The sequence below is a fragment of the Aquarana catesbeiana genome, linkage group LG04, assembly GCF_042186555.1.
Source record: "Aquarana catesbeiana isolate 2022-GZ linkage group LG04, ASM4218655v1, whole genome shotgun sequence".
Classification (NCBI taxonomy): Eukaryota; Metazoa; Chordata; class Amphibia; order Anura; family Ranidae; genus Aquarana; species Aquarana catesbeiana.
The window spans coordinates 649,918,431-649,925,132 of NC_133327.1; the positions used below are offsets into that span (position 1 = coordinate 649,918,431).

At 44.6% G+C, this 6,702-nt stretch overlaps 1 non-coding gene across 1 annotated transcript; it reads left to right on the top strand.

Moving 5' to 3' along the window:
• The first annotated feature begins 655 nt into the window (after positions 1-655).
• Positions 656-727, top strand: TRNAR-UCU (transfer RNA arginine (anticodon UCU)). The gene has a single exon. It is a non-coding gene; the product is annotated as a tRNA-Arg (tRNA).
• Positions 728-6,702: the final 5,975 nt, after the last annotated feature.

Below are 6,702 nucleotides of genomic sequence, written 5' to 3' on the forward strand. Positions count from 1 at the left end.
CCTTTAAAGTCCCAATAAAGAGGGATCTCTCTTTTTCTACCATCTATGAAGAGCCAGGCTTCCACATTCAACTGAGTTGTACTGTCTACATTTCAGGTCAAACCCATGGCTAGCTCATGTCCTCTAAGAGAGAGCTTATCCATGGAGTAGAGACACTATACAGACCAGAGGACACGTATTTGTCCCATTCCCCACGACCAATATTGGCATAGTGACCACTGAGGCCTACAACGGCTGAAGGACTCTGTAGCTCCAGGTCACTCTACAACAAGGATCTGCATCTCTAGGTCACTTAAGAATATCGTAACCCAAGGAAAATGAAAGGGAAATATGGACGCTCGTGGGTAGGGTGGGTGGAATGAGAATCATTCATAGAGTCTCCCCCTACAGGACAGGATATTGAAGAGGAAGAATTCCATGAACATGGGGGAGGCATGGACAGTTCATCTGTAGGGTTGGTGGAATGAGAACAGTTCATACAAACTCCCCCTACAAGACAGAATATGAAAGATTCATAACTCTACAACACTGGGGTGTTTGGTTCATATTCTGACCAGGACATTGTCTGCATGAAGTCCGCATGTTCTCCCTGTGTTTGCGTGGGTTTCCTCCGAGTACTCCGTTTTCCTCCCACACTCCAAAGACATGCTACCTCGTGTTGGTGGTGCAGTGGTGAGCATAGCTGCTTTCTAAGCAGCTGACCCGGGTTCGATTCCCAGCCAACGCCATCTCACAAGATGGCTGCCTCACCTGGTACGTGTCAACCCCCCCTTCCCATCATATCTGTATATACAATGTTATCTCTACAGTACTGTGCAAATGATTTAGCCAGGTGTGAACAAATTCTGTAACCATAGAAGCCATGTGATCCCTTCCTGGCTATGTCCTGGTTGGAGATCACTATGAACCTACCATAGGGTCCAAGTGATCCCTTCCTGGCTATGTCCTGGTTGGAGATCACTATGAACCTACCAAAGGGTCCATGTGATCCCTTCCTGGCTATGTCCTGGTCGGAGATCACTATGAACCTACTATAGGGTCCATGTGATCCCTTCCTGACTATGTCCTGGTTGGAGATCACTATGAACCTACCAGAGGGTCCATGTGATCCCTTCCTGGCTATGTCCTGGTCGGAGATCACTATGAACCTACCATAGGGTCCATGTGATCCCTTCCTGGCTATGTCCTGGTCGGAAATCACTATGAACCTACCAGAGGCTCCATGTGATGCCTTCCTGGCTATGTCCTGGTCGGAGATCACTATGAACCTACCATAGGGTCCATGTGATCCCTTCCTGGCTATGTCCTGGTCGGAGATCACTATGAACCTACTATAGGGTCCATGTGATGCCTTCCTGGCTATGTCCTGGTCGGAAATCACTATGAACCTACCAGAGGGTCCATGTGATCCTTTCCTGGCTATGTCCTGGTTGGAGATCACTATGAACCTACCAGAGGGTCCATGTGATGCCTTCCTGGCTACAGTATGTCCTGGTTGGAGATCACTTTGAACCTACCATAGGGGCCTATTGACATGAAATGTTCCCCACATGTCAGTGACAATCTATGAAATCCATACATACAGAGACACTCCAAAAACAGAGATATTGTGCTGCACAGTTGCTCGGGACTCCCATAAGAGATATTTTGAGACACAGTTGCTTGGCACTCCCATACAGATATATTGTGCTGCACAGTTGCTCGGCACTCCCATAAGAGATATTTTGAGACACGGTTGCTCAGCACTCCCATACAGAGATGTTGGGCTGCACAGTTGCTCGGAACCCCTATACAGAGATATTGGGCTGTACAGTTGCTCGGCACTCCCATACAGAGATATTTTATTGCACAGTTGCTCAGCACTCCCATTAAGAAATATTGGGCTGCACAGTTGCTCGGCACTCCCATACAGAGATATTGGGCTGCACAGTTGCTCGACACTCCCATACAGAGATATTCGGCTGCACAGTTGATCGGCACTCCCATACAGAGATATTGTGATGCACAGTTGCTCAGCACTCCCATACAGAAGTATTGTGCTGCACAGTTGCTCGGCACACCCATACAGATGATATTGGGCTGCACAGTTGCTCGGCACTCCCATAGATATTGGCCTGCACAGTTGCTCGGCACTCCTATACAGACGTATTTTGCTGCATAGTTGCTCGGCACTCCCATAGAGAAATTTTACTGCACAGTTGCTTGGACTCCCATACAGTAAGTATTGTGCTGCACAGTTGCTCGGCACTTCCATAGGGTTATTGGGCTGCAGTTGCTTGGAATTCTTAAACAGAAGTATTGTGCTGCACAGTTGCTTGGCACTCCCATAAAGAGATATTGTGATGCACAGTTGCTCAGCACTCCCACACAGAAGTATTGTGATGCACAGCTGCTCGGCACTCCCATACAGAAGTATTGTACTGCACAGTTGCTCGGGACTCCCATAGAGATATTTTACTGCACAGTTGCTTGGTATTCTTATACAGAAGTATTGTGCTGCACAGTTGCCTGGCACTCCCATAAATATTGGGCTGCACAGTTGCTCGGCACTCCCATAGAGATATTGGGCTGCACAGTTGCTTGGCACTCCCATACAGACATATTGGGCTACACAGTTGCTGGGCAGTAAATGAGTCTCTAGTGAACCCCATGACTTAAAGCAGCACTCCAGCCCTCCCTTCAGTCTTGCACAGTTGTATTAGATCCTTTCCTGTCCTGAAATTGCTTATTGTCATTAGTACAGTGACAGTGCATATTTCTAGCACTGATAACTGTATTGGAGTCACTTGTCCCCAAAAAGTGTCACTTAGTGTCAGATTATCCGCCGCAATGTCACGGTCCCGCTAACAATCGCTGATCGCCGCCATTACTAGTAAGAAAAATGAAAAACAATAAAAATTCCATAAATCTCTCCCTTAGTTTGTAGACACAACCGATCGATATACAATTATTGGCATTTTTAGAGGAAGAAATTTTATTTTTTACATTTTTTTTATTGGATGTTTTATAGCAGAAAGTCAAAAATATTGTTTTTTATTTTTTCTAGATTTTTTTTGTTTATAGGCGATGAAATCCCAGCAATAGAAAGTTCTATTTGTGGGAAAAATGAGATGAATGATATTTGTGTAGAGCGTCGCACGACCGCGCAATTGTCACTTATAGGAACGCCGTATCACAGAAAACGGCCTGGTCATGAAGGGAGGGGGGTGAAGAGGTTAAACCCTAATGGTGGAGATAATCACTTTGATAAACGATCAATTTCTTTTCTGATCGATTTCCTCCAATAGGAATAAATGATCGATAGGTGACAACCCATTCAATCGATATGATACATCTGAGGAAGTGGATTTCAATAGAAAAGGATACAATCATAATGGATAATAAATGTATTTCTGTTTCCATGGTGTAATCCCAGAATCTGATTGGTCACAATAGTAGAGTGGGAGTGGTTTAGATCTTTATCACTGTCTGGGGTCCCCATAGTGGAGATTTAGCCCTCACTTCCTCCGGGGTCAGAAAGGCAGGAAGTGAGCAGAATCTCTCCCACAGCAATAAATAAGGGGAAAAGGAGCATCTACTCTACACACAGCGGCCATCTTGGATTGCAGAGTCTCTTTCCAGGGATAAATGTTTTCGGGGACCAATAGAAATCCCCCAAATGGTTACAAGGGAACCCCATACTGAGAGAAATATGTAGGCTGCCATTGCTGATCGCCTTCTGAAAATGCTATACTCCTGGCTGGCTCTGGCTTCCATGCTTTCTGCATCACTGCATGTTCATTTAGAACTTCTTCCCAATCAGTGATGGAGAACGGACAGAAAGCATCAGACTGACAGCCAGGCAACGAGTAGATTCAGTCTCTGTATTCTCCCATAATAATCAATCCAGGGGCTTTACAAGACGCCCCCCTCCCCCCCACTACCCTCATAGCAAACACTCTCATTTCTCTCTTTGTAATAAAATGACATTTAAATATAAAAAGGCCCAATGAGGAACGGCTTGTCTTTGGCAGACTAAGATCTTCCTAGCAGTCCAGCTTCATCCACATGCAGTGCAGCATAGGAGCTGTTACATTGTACAGAAACATACAACAAGAAGCTGCAGTCCCACCACAAGTTACAGCAATGAAGTGCTTCGCTCTTCTGCCTGGCAGCACCGGGGTCGTCGCTTCAATTCCCAACCACAGCGCCCCCCCCCCCCGCCCGGAGTTTGCATGTTCTCCCTGCGCCTGCGTGGGTTTCCTCCCACACTACAAAGACATGCTGGGGGGTAGATTGGCCCCTAGTACGTGTATGAATGTGAGTCAGGGAGATTAGATTGTAAGCTCCTCGGGGGGACTGATCATTATCACATGGCCTACCTGTTGGATTGGCTCTGCAGACTCCTCCCCTCCCCCCGATACCTGCAGCTTTCCTGCTAATCCCCTGGACAGGTTTGTCGGTGGCGGAGGGTCCTCTGGGCTTGTACGGCCCTCTGTGGAGACACCAATTACACAGCGAGACCCTTTATCTCCATAGCAACAGTGAGACACCCCCCCCTCATAACGCTAACAATAAAAACATTTTCCTTTTTTTTATAATGTAACATATGAGGGAGAAATAAAAATAAATAATTTGGCAGTGAAAGGGTCAAAGTGGAGTTCCACCCACTTTTACAACTCGCCAGCATCCCTCACTAAACTGTGCACTGTAAACAAATTGGATATATTTTTTTTTTTTCTCAGCACTTACTGTATATCTGCTGTATTCATTTTTCACTTCCTCCTCCCTGGCCGTGGCCCATCGCATCATTTCCTGTTTGCAATGCCTTCTGGGAAGGGGCGGCAACTTCCTCTGAAACTGCCATTGCTATGGAAACCTGACCTGAAACCTATTACACTGCTTGTGCTGCACTGAGCGTGTGCGAGATCTGCAAGGATGAGATCTAGGAAGAAATGCAGTCTGGCTTCAGATGCCCACACTTAAGATGGCCACGGCCTGCTGTAAGTTTATAAAATAACTAACTACTGCTATAAACTAACAAAACAGACCTTAGTTTACAGACTAACTTTACTAGAATACATTAAGCTTGTGTATTATAGGGGTATTTTTATTTATAAAGTATAATTTCGGCCGGAACACCACTTTAAGGACCAGAAGATTTTCCCCCTTAATGACCAGGCCATTTTTTGAGATATGGCACTGCGTCGCTTTAACTGGCAATTGCGCGGTCTCTGCGACGTTGGTGGTATTTGATCACCTCTGCGGTTTTTATTTTTTAAGCTATAAACAAAAAAGATAGACGATTTGGAAAGAAAAACACTATTTTTTAGTGCCGGTTCACACAGGGGCGGCACGACTTGCAGGTCGCCTCAGCGAGGCGACCTGCAAACGACTTCTGAGGCGACTTGCAAAACGACTTCTGTATAGAAGTCTATGCAAGTCGCCCCAAGTCGCCCCCAAAGTAGTACAGGAACCTTTTTCTAAGTCGGAGCGACTTGCGTCGCTCCTATTAGAACGGTTCCGTAGCACAGAACGGGAGGCGACTTGTCAGGCGACTAGGTCGCCTGACAAGTCGCCCCTATGTGAACCGAGCCTTACTTTTACTATAATAAATATCCAGTATAAAAACAAAAACAAATATATCGCTCCATAAAATCCTGTTGATCTGTACTTGCCAATTGCTGTGTTTTAATAATAATTTTTTATTTTTTCTAAAATAAAAAAGTTTCTTATATAATTTAGTTGGTACCACTTTTCGAATTAATTTGCACCTTAAAAGTCCCATCTTCCTCCCTCTATATATAAAATATACCGCGCTGTCTCCTTTAAATTTGTTCGGTAGCAGCCAGCACAGTTCAATTGCAAAAGTGAAATATGTGAAATATAAGTGCAGCGCTAATATATTGTCTCAGTATGCACTGAGGCTGAAAATTATGCCAAGTTTACACTGTGCGTGTACAGCCTGAACAGTGGGAAAACCAAAATCAACACATATACTGTAGTTACAAACACAGTTATTGTAGTATAACAAAATAAAACTTAAAAGGACATTTTGTACTCAAATGTAATAGGTACATAACATATCATCATCAATATAACAGTGAAATAAAATCCATCAAAGAATAAACTAAACATCATGTGACTTGAAGTGAAGAAAAATTGCTGATAAACGATCCACCACCAATAAGTAGAAGGCTTACCAAAACGATTGAACTCAAACAGGCATACGCCTAATGAGTCAATCAGACTTGTGGTGTAACACACCAGGAAAAACCAGCCACAGCAAACACGACCTCCGGTTTGGGGATATGCTCCAATGGTCCCTCTCAGTGACTCTCCAAATGGGTAGCCCACAGTAGAGGTTTTTAGAGGGGGGGGGGCAGACGAATGGTTTCTCCCAATATTATGATTATAAGAATAGAAGTAAGAAGGGGCACATAGTGTAATTCCGTTTAAAAACGAAAGAGTATTTATTATATAAAAGGAACACTCACATTTTTAAGATAAAAAAGTGCTTGTTATAAAATATGTTGCAGTGGCATTAGCAGAGCCCGTCCCGACGCGTTTAGTCTAATAAGTCATCATCTGGGGTGCTGGTCCACTGTGACCACTGTGTTTAAATACAGTACTGAGTACCCCATAATGAGATGCAGCTCTCTGGTGATAATTGGTGTTTACTTCCGGTCACCGGCAAATGCGCAGCGGCATGTGGTTCAAGCC